This window comes from Hyla sarda, chromosome 2, assembly GCF_029499605.1.
Source record: "Hyla sarda isolate aHylSar1 chromosome 2, aHylSar1.hap1, whole genome shotgun sequence".
Lineage (NCBI taxonomy): Eukaryota > Metazoa > Chordata > Amphibia > Anura > Hylidae > Hyla > Hyla sarda.
Genome location: NC_079190.1, coordinates 257837381 through 257850288, shown reverse-complemented (window position 1 = coordinate 257850288; position 12908 = coordinate 257837381). Strand labels below are relative to the sequence as shown.

The window sequence follows — 12908 nt, the reverse complement described above, 5'->3', positions numbered from 1 at the left end:
GAGAGCACTGTGGTCATGATGTCAGTAGAGAGCTCTGTGTTCCAAAAAGAAAACCATTTCCCCAGTAGTATTCAGCAGCTAATAAGTACTGGAAGGATTAAGATTTTTTAATAGAAGTAATTTACAAATCTGTTTAACTTTCTGGCACCAGTTGATTTAAAAAAAAAAAAGTTTTCCACGGGAGTACCCTTTTAGTAAATCCCCCCCTTTATATTATATAACATAAGTGCAAGATGAGAGCAGTGTGCTTCTCACACAGTGACCCTTAGTATCCTCCTCTATCCTTCAAAAATTGGTATTTACTTCCCTTTCTTCCTGCTGCCCTGCTCCTCCCAGGTGCTGCTTATAGATTGTGATCTTGCACAACGAGTAAACTTTATTTAAGGTAGTCATAAGGTCACCCACTGGGAGAAATACCTGCAATGACATGGAGACTTGCTAACTATGCAAAGCCTCTAATAAATGCGCAGTTACAATTTTTACATTAGTAGCCAGCCCTCCACATATAAGAAAGTATGTTGATATTACAACTAGTTAAAGAAGTTATACAGGTTTAGAAAAACATAGCTTCTTTCTTTCAAAAACAGTGCCACTCTTGTTTACAGTTTGTGTGCGGTATTGCAGCTCACTTTCATTATACATAGGGCACAATTGTAAGGCTATGCTCACAGTTCAAAATGTCCGCATAGAAAATCTCTGTGCGGACATTCCACAGACTGTCAGCGTCACATTACATGCCAGCGCTAGGACCGCATGAGAATGCGCCATCTCATAGAAGGTAAAGCATTCTGTGCGAAGTCCGCAGAAAGAATGGACAGGTTCATTCTTTCTGTGTACAGCTGAATCGGAATTTCCGCGCCAGAAACATCTAGTGTGGAAATTCCACCGTGTGCACACCGCAGCAGAATCCCATTGAATACAATGGGACTCTGCTGCTGCGGAATTTCCAACATGTGAACATAGCCTAATACTACAAACAAAATCGGAGTATGTGTAGCTCACAGCAAAAGTATGTGAGGGTAACTGGAATATTCTCACACCCAGGGAGAATAGGGAGGTACAAAAATTGAAAAAATGGATTACTCAGTCCTCAGCACACCAACCACAAAAAAGGGTATGTATGATGGTTTATTGGTTCAAATGGAGAAAAAAAAATCTAGATTTCCAGACCAGTACTTAACCCCTTAATGACGCAGGACGTATATTTACGTCCTGCGCCGGCTCCCGCGATATGAAGCGGGATCGCGCCGCGATCCCGCATCATATCGCGTGGGTCCCGGCGCTAATCAACGGCCGGGACCCGAGGCTAATACCACACATCGCCGATCGCGGCGATGTGCGGTATTAACCCTTTAGAAGCGGCGGTCAAAGCTGACCGCCGCTTCTAAAGTGAAACTGAAAGTGACCCGGCTGCTCAGTCGGGCTGTTCGGGACCGCCGCGGTGAAATCGCGGCGTCCCGAACAGCTGATCGGACACCGGGAGGGCTCTTACCTGCCTCCTCGGTGTCCGATCGACGAATGACTGCTCCGTGCCTGAGATCCAGGCAGGAGCAGTCAAGCGCCGATAATGCTGATCACAGGCGTGTTAATACACGCCAGTGATCAGCATAGGAGATCAGTGTGTGCAGTGTTATAGGTCCCTATGGGACCTATAACACTGCAAAAAAAATGTAAAAAAAAAGTGTTAATAAAGGTCATTTAACCCCTTCCCTAATAAAAGTTTGAATCACCCCCCTTTTCCCATAAATAAAATAAAACAGTGTAAAAAAAAATAAAAATAAACATATGTGGTATCGCCGCGTGCGTAAATGTCCGAACTATAAAAATATATCATTAATTAAGCCGTACGGTTAATGGCGTACGCGCAAAAAAATTCCAAAGTCCAAAAAAGCGTATTTTGGTAACTTTTTATAACATTAAAAAATGAATAAAAAGTGATCAAAAAGTCCGATCAAAACAAATATCATACCGATAAAAACTTCAGATCACGGCGCAAAAAATGAGTCCTCATACCGCCCCGTACGTGGAAAAATAAAAAAGTTATAGGGGTCAGAAGATGACATTTTTAAACGTAAAAATTTTCCTGCATGTAGTTATGATTTTTTCCAGAAGTGCGACAAAATCAAACCTATATAAGTAGGGTATCATTTTAACCGTATGGACCTACAGAATAATGATAAGGTGTAATTTTTACCGAAATATGCACTGCGTAGAAACGGAAGCCCCCAAAAGTTACAAAATGGCGTTTTTTTTTCGATTTTGTCGCACAATGATTTTTTTTTCCGTTTCGCCGTGCATTTTTGGGTAAAATGACTAATGTCACTGCAAAGTAGAATTGGCGACGCAAAAAATAAGCCATAATATGGATTTTTAGGTGGAAAATTGAAAGGGTTATGATTTTTAAAAGGTAAGGAGGAAAAAACGAAAATGCAAAAACGGAAAAACCCTGAGTCCTTAAGGGGTTAAACAATGCAAGATTTCTAATCTTGTATTGTTTAAGTACTGGCCTGGAAATCTAGATTTTTTTTCTCCATTTGAACCAATAAACCACCATACATCCCCTTTTTTTGTGGTTGGTATGCTGAGGACTGAGTAATCCATTTTTTTTCATTTTTAATACTACAAACAACCTAAGAACAGGTGCAGCACTGTTTTTGGAAAAAAAAATCTAAAGTTTTCTCTAATCTTGTATATCTTAAAGTTTACATGACATAAAATAAAAGGGCATGTTGATATATAACTATATTAGAGAAATCCCTTCTTCAAAGGGGTATTCAAGATTTTTTTTTTATTTGACTATGCTACAGGGGCTGTAAAGTTAGTGTAGTTCATAATATAGTGTCTGAACCTGTGTGTGACGGTTTTCTCACAATTCTTATGTGATTTTCATCCCAATATTTATTTTTAACAGCATACAAAATGACTGTTGTCTCAGATTTTTCCCAGGTTGCAATGCGGCCGAGACCTGACTCACTAGTCAGCTGATGACAGGGAGCCTGTCTGCTTCAATGGGTGGAGCGATCGCTTGGCGGGATAGAGATCAATCTACAACTAATGCAAAAGCTGTAGGCACCCTGATTGAAAACCACATGAATGGATGCAGCTCATTTATGTTTCAATGGGTGAGGTGGCTGATGTGTGGGAGGGAGGAAAATGGAATTATGGGATTTGTAGTCAAAAAAAGAAAAGTCAAACAGGAAATACCAGTTCACAAAAAGCTAGCCATAGTATTATGGTAATCTCACAACATAGCCATTTATCCCCAAGACAAGCACAGATCCTTCCTATGCAGGTACGTACTAAAATCACCTTATGATGGATAACCCCTTTAGGCTAAGATTCCACTTGTTTTTTTTTCTGGCAGTTTTTGGAAAACTGCCACTGCAGTTTTTGAACCAAAGTCAGAAGTGGATCCATAAGGGAGGAGAAGTGTAAGTCCTTCCTTTATATGTCATATTGCTGTTGAATACACTTCTGACTTTGGCTCAAAAACTGCAGTGGCGGATATCCAAAAACTGCCAGAAAAAAACGAACAAGTGAGAACTTAGCCTAAAATTGTGTCCATATTTTGGTCCTTTTTTACCCTTTTGACTACCTATTATCTGTGTACAATACACAATAGAAAATGGTTTAGCCACTACCATTAGGAACTGGGGAATTTTGTTGGGTAAACATGCTCCTGTCCATGCTTTGAAATGATTTTTATATGTAGCCCATACCGCCCAGATGATAGTTCTGAGCTCCTACTTAGTGGTTATTGCAACTTTTGCTTTGTAAAATCACTTTACACAGTGGGCTAAAAAAGTCTCATAAAGTTAATTTTACTGTGTCAAAAAAATAAATAAATAAATAAATATGTGTATATATATATATATATATATATATATATATATATATGTATATGTATATACACAGTGGGGCCAAAAAAAAAGTATTTAGTCAGCCACCAATTGTGCAAGATCTCCCACTTAAAAAGATGAGAGAGGCCTGTAATTTTCATCATAGGTATACCTCAACTATGAGAGACATAATGAGAAAAAAAATCCATAAAATCACATTGTCTGATCTTTAAAGAATTTATTTGCAAATGATGGTGAAAAATAAGTTTTGTCAATAACAAAAGTTCATCTCAATACTTTGTTATATACCCTTTGTTGGCAATGACAGAGGTCAAACGTTTTCTGTAAGTCAGCACAAGGTTTTCACACACTGTTGCTGGTATTTTGGCCCATTCCCCCATGCAGATCTCCTCTAGAGCAGTGATGTTTTGGAGCTGTCGCTAGGCAACACGGACTTTCAACTCCCTCCAAAGGTTTTCTATGTGGTTGAGATCTGGAGACTGGCTAGGCCACTACTGGACCTTAAAATGCTTCTTACGAAGCCCCTCCTTTCCATGGGTGGTGTGTTTGGAATCATTGTCATGCTGGAAGACCCAGCCACATTTCATCTTCAATGCCCTTGCTGATGGAAGGAGGTTTTCCCTCAAAGTCTCATGATATATGGCCCCATTCATTATTTCCTTTACACGGATCAGTCGTCCTGGACCCTTAGCAGAAAAGAGACCCAGAGCATGATGTTTCCACCCCCATACTTCACAGTAGGTATGGTACTCTTTGGATGCAACTCAGCATTCTTTCTTCTCCAAAAACGACAAGTTGAGTTTTTACTAAAAAGTTCTACTTTTATTTCATCTGACCATATGACATTCTCCCAATTCTCTTCTGGATCATCCAAATGCTCTCTAGCAAACATCAGATGGGCCCGGACATGTACTGGCTTAAGCAGGGGGACACGTCTGGCACTGCATGATTTGAGTCCCTGGTGGCGTAGTGTGTTACTGATGGTAGCCTTTGTTACTTTGGTCCCAGCTCTCTGCAGGTCATTCACTAGGTCCCCCTGTGTGATTCTGGGATTTTTACTCACCGTGTGAGAGCATGAAATCTTGCTTGTTTGTAGGTGACCAAATACTTATTTTCCACCATAATTTGCAAATAAATTCTTTAAAAATCAGACAATGTGATTTTATGGCTTTTTTCTCTCATTATGTCTCTAATAGTTGAGGTATACTTATGATGAAAATTACAGGCCTCTCTCACAATTGGTGGCTGACTAAATACTTTTTTGCCCCACTGTATATAAACTATTCAACATTATCCCTTACCAAAGCTATCACAATGCATGAAAACACCTCTGCTGTAAATAGTTCTATTTATGTCTGTTACTGTACAATATAATAAACTGTAGAAAACAGATAGCATTGGTTCCAAATCATATATTTTGCACTGGTGCAAACTTCACTTTATCAAGTACATGAAATTTAGTTAAACCGTGCTCCAAATAATATGTGGTCCGGTGGAGTTAATGATTCCTTAAAGTTCTCAGAGTAGTATTACCGCATTCAGAATTGCGTACTGTTGGCATTTTATCTACCTCTGTGAATATAAAATCAGAGTTGTTTCAACTCGTAGGTCAAATTCCTTTTACTGTGCAATATCAGGTAAAATCTGCTCTATACTTAGTGCTCAGTTTACTTTCCTGCTTTCCTATGCATGTGCTTTTATATTTGAATAACATTGGAAACTCCGGAGAATAAAGAAGTAATTCTACCTTGTATAGAAGTGAAGACAGGCTAGAGGATTCGTTCGGATTGACTTTACATTGTATACACACATATAACACTAGAAAACAACTTAAGGAGTGAAGCCGAAGTAAAACCTGTACAGGACAGAGAAGTCTCTAATTTGATCTGAAATTCAAGTTTATATATCAAAGATCCACAGTGCTATAATATAAAGTGGTAGCTGCTATAGTCCTACCTGTATGGCAGAGGGAAGAGAAGGGTCCTAATAGACTTCAGTCTAATAGTGTTGCACAGTCACAGCGCCGTGGCTCCTTCAGATCTTTTCTAGGTGTGGCCAAGGAAATACCTTTACAGGTTGTATCTTGCTAAGAGGCAGAGACATAAAGCAGATGATTGGTCCAGAGGGAAAGTGGAAAACATGTCATTTACGTAATCTTCTACAAATGCTTCATACAGTGTAGGTATATTTCCCTGGAGCTATTCATGCCCCAATAGACAGTTGTAAATATTTAGGAGCTAGGCTTCTCATTTGTTTCACCAATAATTTGTTCTTGGCATTACAAAGGTGTTAGGTTAATGTAAATGATACATATGTGGTACCATTTCTTCAAAGACCTGGCAGTAATGAGGCAAGCTCTTCACAAACTGGCAATGAAATGAGCATTAACACACATGTATAACACTGCCCAAGAGCTCTAGAGCCCTGTATAACACTGCCAGGGTCACCTAGTTGTTTTAAGGTTAAAGAGGTACTCCGGTGCTTAGACATCTTATCCCCTATCCAGGTACAGGTACGTCCTTGGTCCTTAAGAACCAGGGAGCAAGGGCGTACCTGTACATCCTTGGTCCCCAACAGGTTAAGTGTAAAAAAACATACAGAATCATTGTCTGTTTCCTAACTCAGTGTTTCCCAACCCGTGTACCTCCTGCTGTTGCAAACCTATAACTCCCAGCAGGCAATGACAGACCATGCATGCTGGGAGTTGTAATTTTGCAACAGCTAAAGGCTGTAGGATTGTTAAACTCTGGGAAACAGACAGTGGTGCGGAAACACTGCGGTAGTGTTACCTTACTCAGTGTTTCCCAATCCCAACAGTGTGCCTCTAGCTGTTGCAACAACTACAACTCCCAGCATGCACGGTCTGTCAGTGCATGCTGGGAGTTGTAGTTTTTTACGTCAGTTTTTCCAAAATCGAGCCTCCAGCTGTTGCAAAATAACAACTGACAGTATTGCCAGACAGCCATTGACTGTCCAGGCATGTTCGGGGTTTTGCAATAGCATTATTTTTGGTGGAGGAGGCAAGTGTAACACTTGCATCCAGGTACACCCCAATTAAATGTTGCCCCATACTTTTCATTTTCAAAAGAGGTAAAAGGAAAAAAAGACCCCGAAAAATTGTAACACAATTTCTCCCAAGTACGGAAATACCCCATATGTGGACGTAAAATGCTCTGCGGGCGCACAACAAGGCTCATGAGTGAGAGCGTGCCATGTACATTTGATGCCTTAAGTGGTGATTTGCACAGGAGTGGCTGATTTTACAGCGGTTCTGACATAAACGCAAAAAATACCCACATGTGACCCCATTTTGGAAACCACACCCCTCGCGGAACGTCACAAGGGGTGCAGTGAGCATTTACATCCCACAGGTATCTGACAGATTTTTGGAACAGTGGTCCGTGAAAATGAAAAATTAAAATTTTCATTTGCACAGCCCATTGTTTCAAAATATGTCAAACGCTACTGGGGAGTAAATGCTCACTGTACCCCTTGTTACGTTCCGTGAGGGGTGTAGTTTCCGAAATGGGGTCACATGTGGGGGGGGGGGTCCACTGTTCTGGCACAATGGGGGCTTTGTAAACGCACATGGCCCCAGACTTCTATTCCAAGCACATACTCTGTCCAAAATTCCATTGTCGCTCCTTCCCTTCTGAGCCCTCTAGTGCACCCACAGATCACTTTACATCCACATATTATATATTTCCTTACTCGAGAGAAATGGGGTTACACATTTTGGGGGACATTTTCACCTATTACCCCTTGTAAAAATGAAAATTTGGGGTAACATCAGCATTTTAGTTAAAAAAAATTACATTTTTAATTTTCACATTCAAATTCAACGCAAAGTCGTCAAAAACCTGTGGGGTGTTAATGCTCACTGTACCACTTGTTACGTTCCTTGAGGGGTGTAGTTTCCAAAATAGTATGCCATGTGGGGTGTTTTTCGCTGTTCTGGCACCATGGGGGTTTCCGAAATGCGACATGCCCCGCAAAATATGCTCTCCAAAATCCCATTGTCGCTCCTTCCCTTCTGAGCCCTCTAGTGCACCCATAGAACACTTTACATCCACATATGAGATATTTCCTTACTCGAGAGAAAGGGGGCTTTTTCTAGTTTTACCACTTGTAAATATAAAAAAATATGGATCTAAAAGAACATGTTAGTGTAAAAAATGAAGATTTAGAATTTTCGCCTCCACTTTGCTGCTATTCCTGTGAAACACCTAAAGGGTTAACGAACTTTCTGAATGTCATTTTGAATACGTTGAGGGGTGTAGTGTTCATAATGGGTCTGTTATGGGGTATTTCTAACACAAAGACTTTCAAATTCACTACAAAATTTTAATTTTAAAATTTACTTGAAAAATTTGAAAATTGCTGCTATACTTTGAAGCCCTCTGATGTCTTCAAAAAGTAAAAACATGTCTACTTTATGATGCCAACATAAAGTAGACATATTGTATATGTGAATCAATCAAATTTATTTAGAATATCTTTTTTCCTTACAAGCAGAGAGCTTCAAAGTTATAAGAATGCAACATTTTTCATGACATTTTTGCATTTTTCACCAAGAAATGATGCAGGTATCAACGAAAATTTACCACTAACATAAAGTAGAATATGTCACGAAAAAACTTTCTCTGAATCAAATTCATAAGTACAAGCATCCCAGAGTTATTAATGCTGAAAGTGACAGTGGTCAGAATTGCAAAAAATGCTCTGGTCCTTAAAGGGGGACTCCGCTGGAAAACATTTTCTTTTAAATCAACTAGTGCCAGAAAGTTAAACAGATTACGCCAGCACGGCTGAATGAAATCTTCATTAAAAACCTTTACGGTGGCAGAAAGACATGGACATATACAAAAATAGAAAAAATTGCACATAAAAAAACAGTCCCAGACAATGGCTGACGCGTTTCAGGTTGCTACACCCTTACTCATAGCTTGCCAATCCTCAAATGAGACTGCCTTATATACTACAAGGCCACCCTTCCCATCAGGAAGGGGAGGGACATCTTATGTCAGTGTGCAATCTAACACAAGTAAAAAAAATATATATGTGTATGTATATTTTTAAAAACACACACATAAAACACAATAGGACTATGTTACAGCTAAGGAAAACGAAACAACCAATTCACTTATATATTAGTAATGCAATATCAAATCCGTCTTATTATTTAAGCCATGCGGTTGAGTACAATTCAACAGATAGATCCACATGATCTCTCTATTGTGGAGAATTCGTATAGGGTCACCCCCTCTTTTACCATTTTTGATTTTTTCAATGCCACAAAAAACGCAATGATGATGTGTCAGAATTATGTTTTAATATGAAATGCTTTGAGACATTAGAAATGTCTAATGTCTCAAAGCATTTCCTATTAAAACATAATTCTGACACATCATCATTGCGTTTTTTGTGGCATTGAAAAAATCTAAAAAAGTAAAAGAGGGGGTGAAAGAGGCCGTGCACACCCCAGGTGAGCTGAGAATCCTTTTTCTTTGATTTAGATTTGTAAACTACTTCTATTAAAAAATCTTAATCCTTCCAGTACCGTATTTATCGGCGCACCCCAATTTTAACAGGAAAATTTAAGTAAAAAAAAATAAAATGTAAAATAAATTACTTGGACTAAATGCCACATCATCCCCCCAACTTCATTTTCTTCTGCACCTCAGTTTGGTCCTGTCCCCTCCAGTGCCACATCATTCCTTCCCTTTTATCAGTCCCTGTGCCACATTTACCTTTCTCATTGCCACCCCCCATGTCTCATCATCTCCCCCTGTCTCATCATTTCCCCCTGTCATAGACCACCACTAGCCATACAGACATTAAGCATTTAGTGCCTCCCCCACCATCATTTCCCCCTGTCTCATCATGTCCCCCATCATTCCCCCTTATCATCCCCCCCACCCTGTCTTATCATGTTGAAAATTCGTCAAACACCTGTGGGGTGTTAAGGATCACTATACCACTTGTTACATTTCGTGAGGGGTGCAGTTTCCAAAATGGGGTCACATGTGGGTATTTATTGTTTTGTATTTATTTCAAAACCTCTGTAAAATCAGCCACCCCTGTGCAAATCACCAATTTAGACCTCAAATGTACATGGTGCACTCTCCCTTCTGAGCCATGTTGTGTGCTCGCAGAGCACTTTACACCCACACATGGGGTAGTTCCGTACTCAGGAAAAATTGCGTTCCAAATTTTGAGGGCATGGGGCATGGGGGTATGGGGCAACACCAGCATGTTAATGTAAAAAAACTACATTTTTTTATGCTAACACGCTGGTGTAGACCCCAACTTTACCTTTTCATAAGGGGTAAAAGGAGAAAAAGCCCCCTAAAATTTGTAACACAATTTCTCCTGAGTACTGAAATACCCCATGTGTGGCACTAAACTGTTGCCTTGAAATATGACAGGGCTCAAAAGTGAGAGAGTGCCATGCGCATTTGAGACCTAAATTGCGGATTTGCATCCGCTACCAAAATACCCTACGGCAGTGTTCCCCAAACAGGGTGTCTCCAGCTGTTGCAAAACTCCCAGCATGACAGTCAGTGGCTGTCCGGAAATACTGGGAGTTGTTGTCTTTCAACAGCTGGAGGCTCCGTTTTGGAAACAGTGCCATGCAAGAGGTTTTTAATTTTTATTGGTGGGGGGGTTGTGTAGGGGTATGTATATATGCAGTTTTTTACTTTTTATTTTGTATAGGTGTAGTGTAGTGTTTTAGGGTACATTCGCACTGGCGGGGGTTTACAGTGAGTTTGAGCTGCAGCGGAAAATTTGCTGCATCTCAAACTTGCAGCAGAAATCTCACTGAAATTTCCACCGGTGTACAGGTAACCCCTATGTCTTTAACCCCTAAAGGACCAAGGACGTATGGGTACGTCCTTGGTCCCGATCCCATGATATAACGTGGGGTCCCACGGTGACCCCGCATCATATCACGGCAGGCCCGGCGTCATAGTGAAGCTGGGACCCGCCTCTAATAGTGCGCGGCACTGATCGTGGTGCCGCGCGCTATTAACCCTTTAGCCGCGCGCTCAAGGCTGAGCCACGCGGCTAAAAGTTAAAGTAAAAAGTGCCGGTTAGCTCAGGGAGCTGTTCAGGATCGCTGCGGTGAAATCACGGCATCCCGAACAGCAGTACTACAGGAGGAAGATCTCTTACCTTCCTTCAGTCCGATCGCCGATTGAATGCTTCAATGCTTCAAAAACTGTGTAAATAAAAACAAAAATAAACATATGTGGTATCGCCGCGTGCGGAAATGTCCGATTTAAAAAAAATTATACCACTAATTAAACCGCACGGTCAATGGCGTACGTGCAAAAAAATTCCAAAGTCCAAAATAGCGTATTTTTGGTCACTTTTTATATCATGAAAAGATGAATAAAAAGCGATCAAAAAGTCAGATCAATGCAAAAATGGTACCGACAAAAACTTCAGATCACGGCGCAAAAAATTAATCCTCATAGTGCCCTGAACACGGAAAAATAAAAAAGTTATAGGGGTCAGAAGATGACAATTTTAAACGTATACATTTTCCTGCATGTAGTTATGATTTTTTTCTGAAGCAATACAAAATCAAACCTATATAAGTAGGGTATCATTTTAACCATATGGACCTATAGAATAAAGATAAGGTGTCATTTTTACGAAAAAATGTACTACGTAGAAACAGAAGCCCCCAAAAGTTACAAAATGGCTGTATTTTTTCACAATGATTTTGTTTCCCGTTTCGCCGTAGATTTTTGGGTAAAATGACTGATATCATTACAAAGTAGAATTAGTGGCGCAAAAAATAAGCCATAATACAGATTTTTAGGTGCAAAATTTTAAGAGTTATGATTTTTTAAAGGTAAGGAGGAAAAAACAAAAGAGCAAAAACCGAAAAATGCCCGGTCCGGGCTTAACTACCAGGACGTCAGGGCATACCTGTACGCCCTATGTCCTTAAGGGTTAAAGGGGTACTCCGGTGGAAACTTTTTTCTGGTGTCTGAAAGTTAAACAGATTTGTAAATTACTTCTATTAAAAAAACCTTAATCCTTCCAGTACTTATTAGCGGCTGTATGCCTCAGAGGAAATTAATTTTCTTTTTGAATTTCTTTCCTGTCTTGACCACAGTGCTCTCTGCTGACACCTCTGTCCATTTTAGGAACTGTCGAGAGCAGCATATGTTTGCTATGAGGATTTTCTCCTGTTCTGAACAGTTCCTGACATGGACAGAGGTGTCAGCAGAGAGCACTGTGGTCGTGACAGAAAACAAATCCCAAAAGAAAAGAGTGTCCTCTGTAGTATATAGCTCCTAATAAGTACTTGAAGGATTAAGATTTTTTAATAGAAGTCATTTACAAATCTGTTTAACTTTCTGGCATCAGTTGATTTAAAAAAAAAATAGTTTTCCACTGGAGTACCCCTTTAACCCCTTAAGGACAATGGACGTACTCCTACGCCCCCGTTTCCGAGTCCTTAAGGACCGAGGACGTAGGAGTACGTCCTGTCCTTTCCCGGCCCCCCGCCGCTAGCCGGAGGGGAGCCGGTGCCCGATGCATGCTGAAATCGTTCAGCAGGCATTGCGGCATATCGCCCAGGGGGGTCATTATGCCCCCCCATGTCGGCGATGGCCGCAGATCGCTGGACAATTCAGTCCAGCGATCTGCGGTGATTCCGGGTCAATCGGGTCTCCAGTGACCCGGTGACCCGGAATTACTGGCTGATCGGCCAGAGCCTGCAGGGGTGAAGTGGCACTGGTGCCACCTCACGATCGCCCTGATTCGTCGGCCGGATTACCGGCCGACCAATCAGGGCGCCTGCTGCGGGTGTCACTCCCGCACCCGCTCCGCCCCTCTTCCGGAGGACGTGAGCGGTTGCGGGACATGCACCCCTGGTGCTGGGGACCCCGATCCCCGGCGTTAATGTTGGGATCGGGGCCCCAGGAGCGACGACGGCGGCGGCGGCGGGACTGACCTGTGCGGCGATCAAGCAGCAGCAGGAGGTGAGTGACAGCCTCCTGCTGTTGCTTAGCAACAGCTCCCAGCATG

At 41.2% G+C, this 12908-nt stretch overlaps 1 protein-coding gene across 1 annotated transcript in view; it reads right to left on the bottom strand.

Moving 5' to 3' along the window:
• The window catches only part of GJB3 (gap junction protein beta 3), a 94124-nt gene that overhangs the window by 21435 nt on the left and 59781 nt on the right, over nt 1-12908 (bottom strand). Inside the window, exon 2 of the mRNA XM_056560570.1 lies at nt 5817-5946. The gene's annotated coding sequence lies outside the window, so the exon portion shown is untranslated. The remainder of the gene's footprint in view (nt 1-5816; nt 5947-12908) is intronic.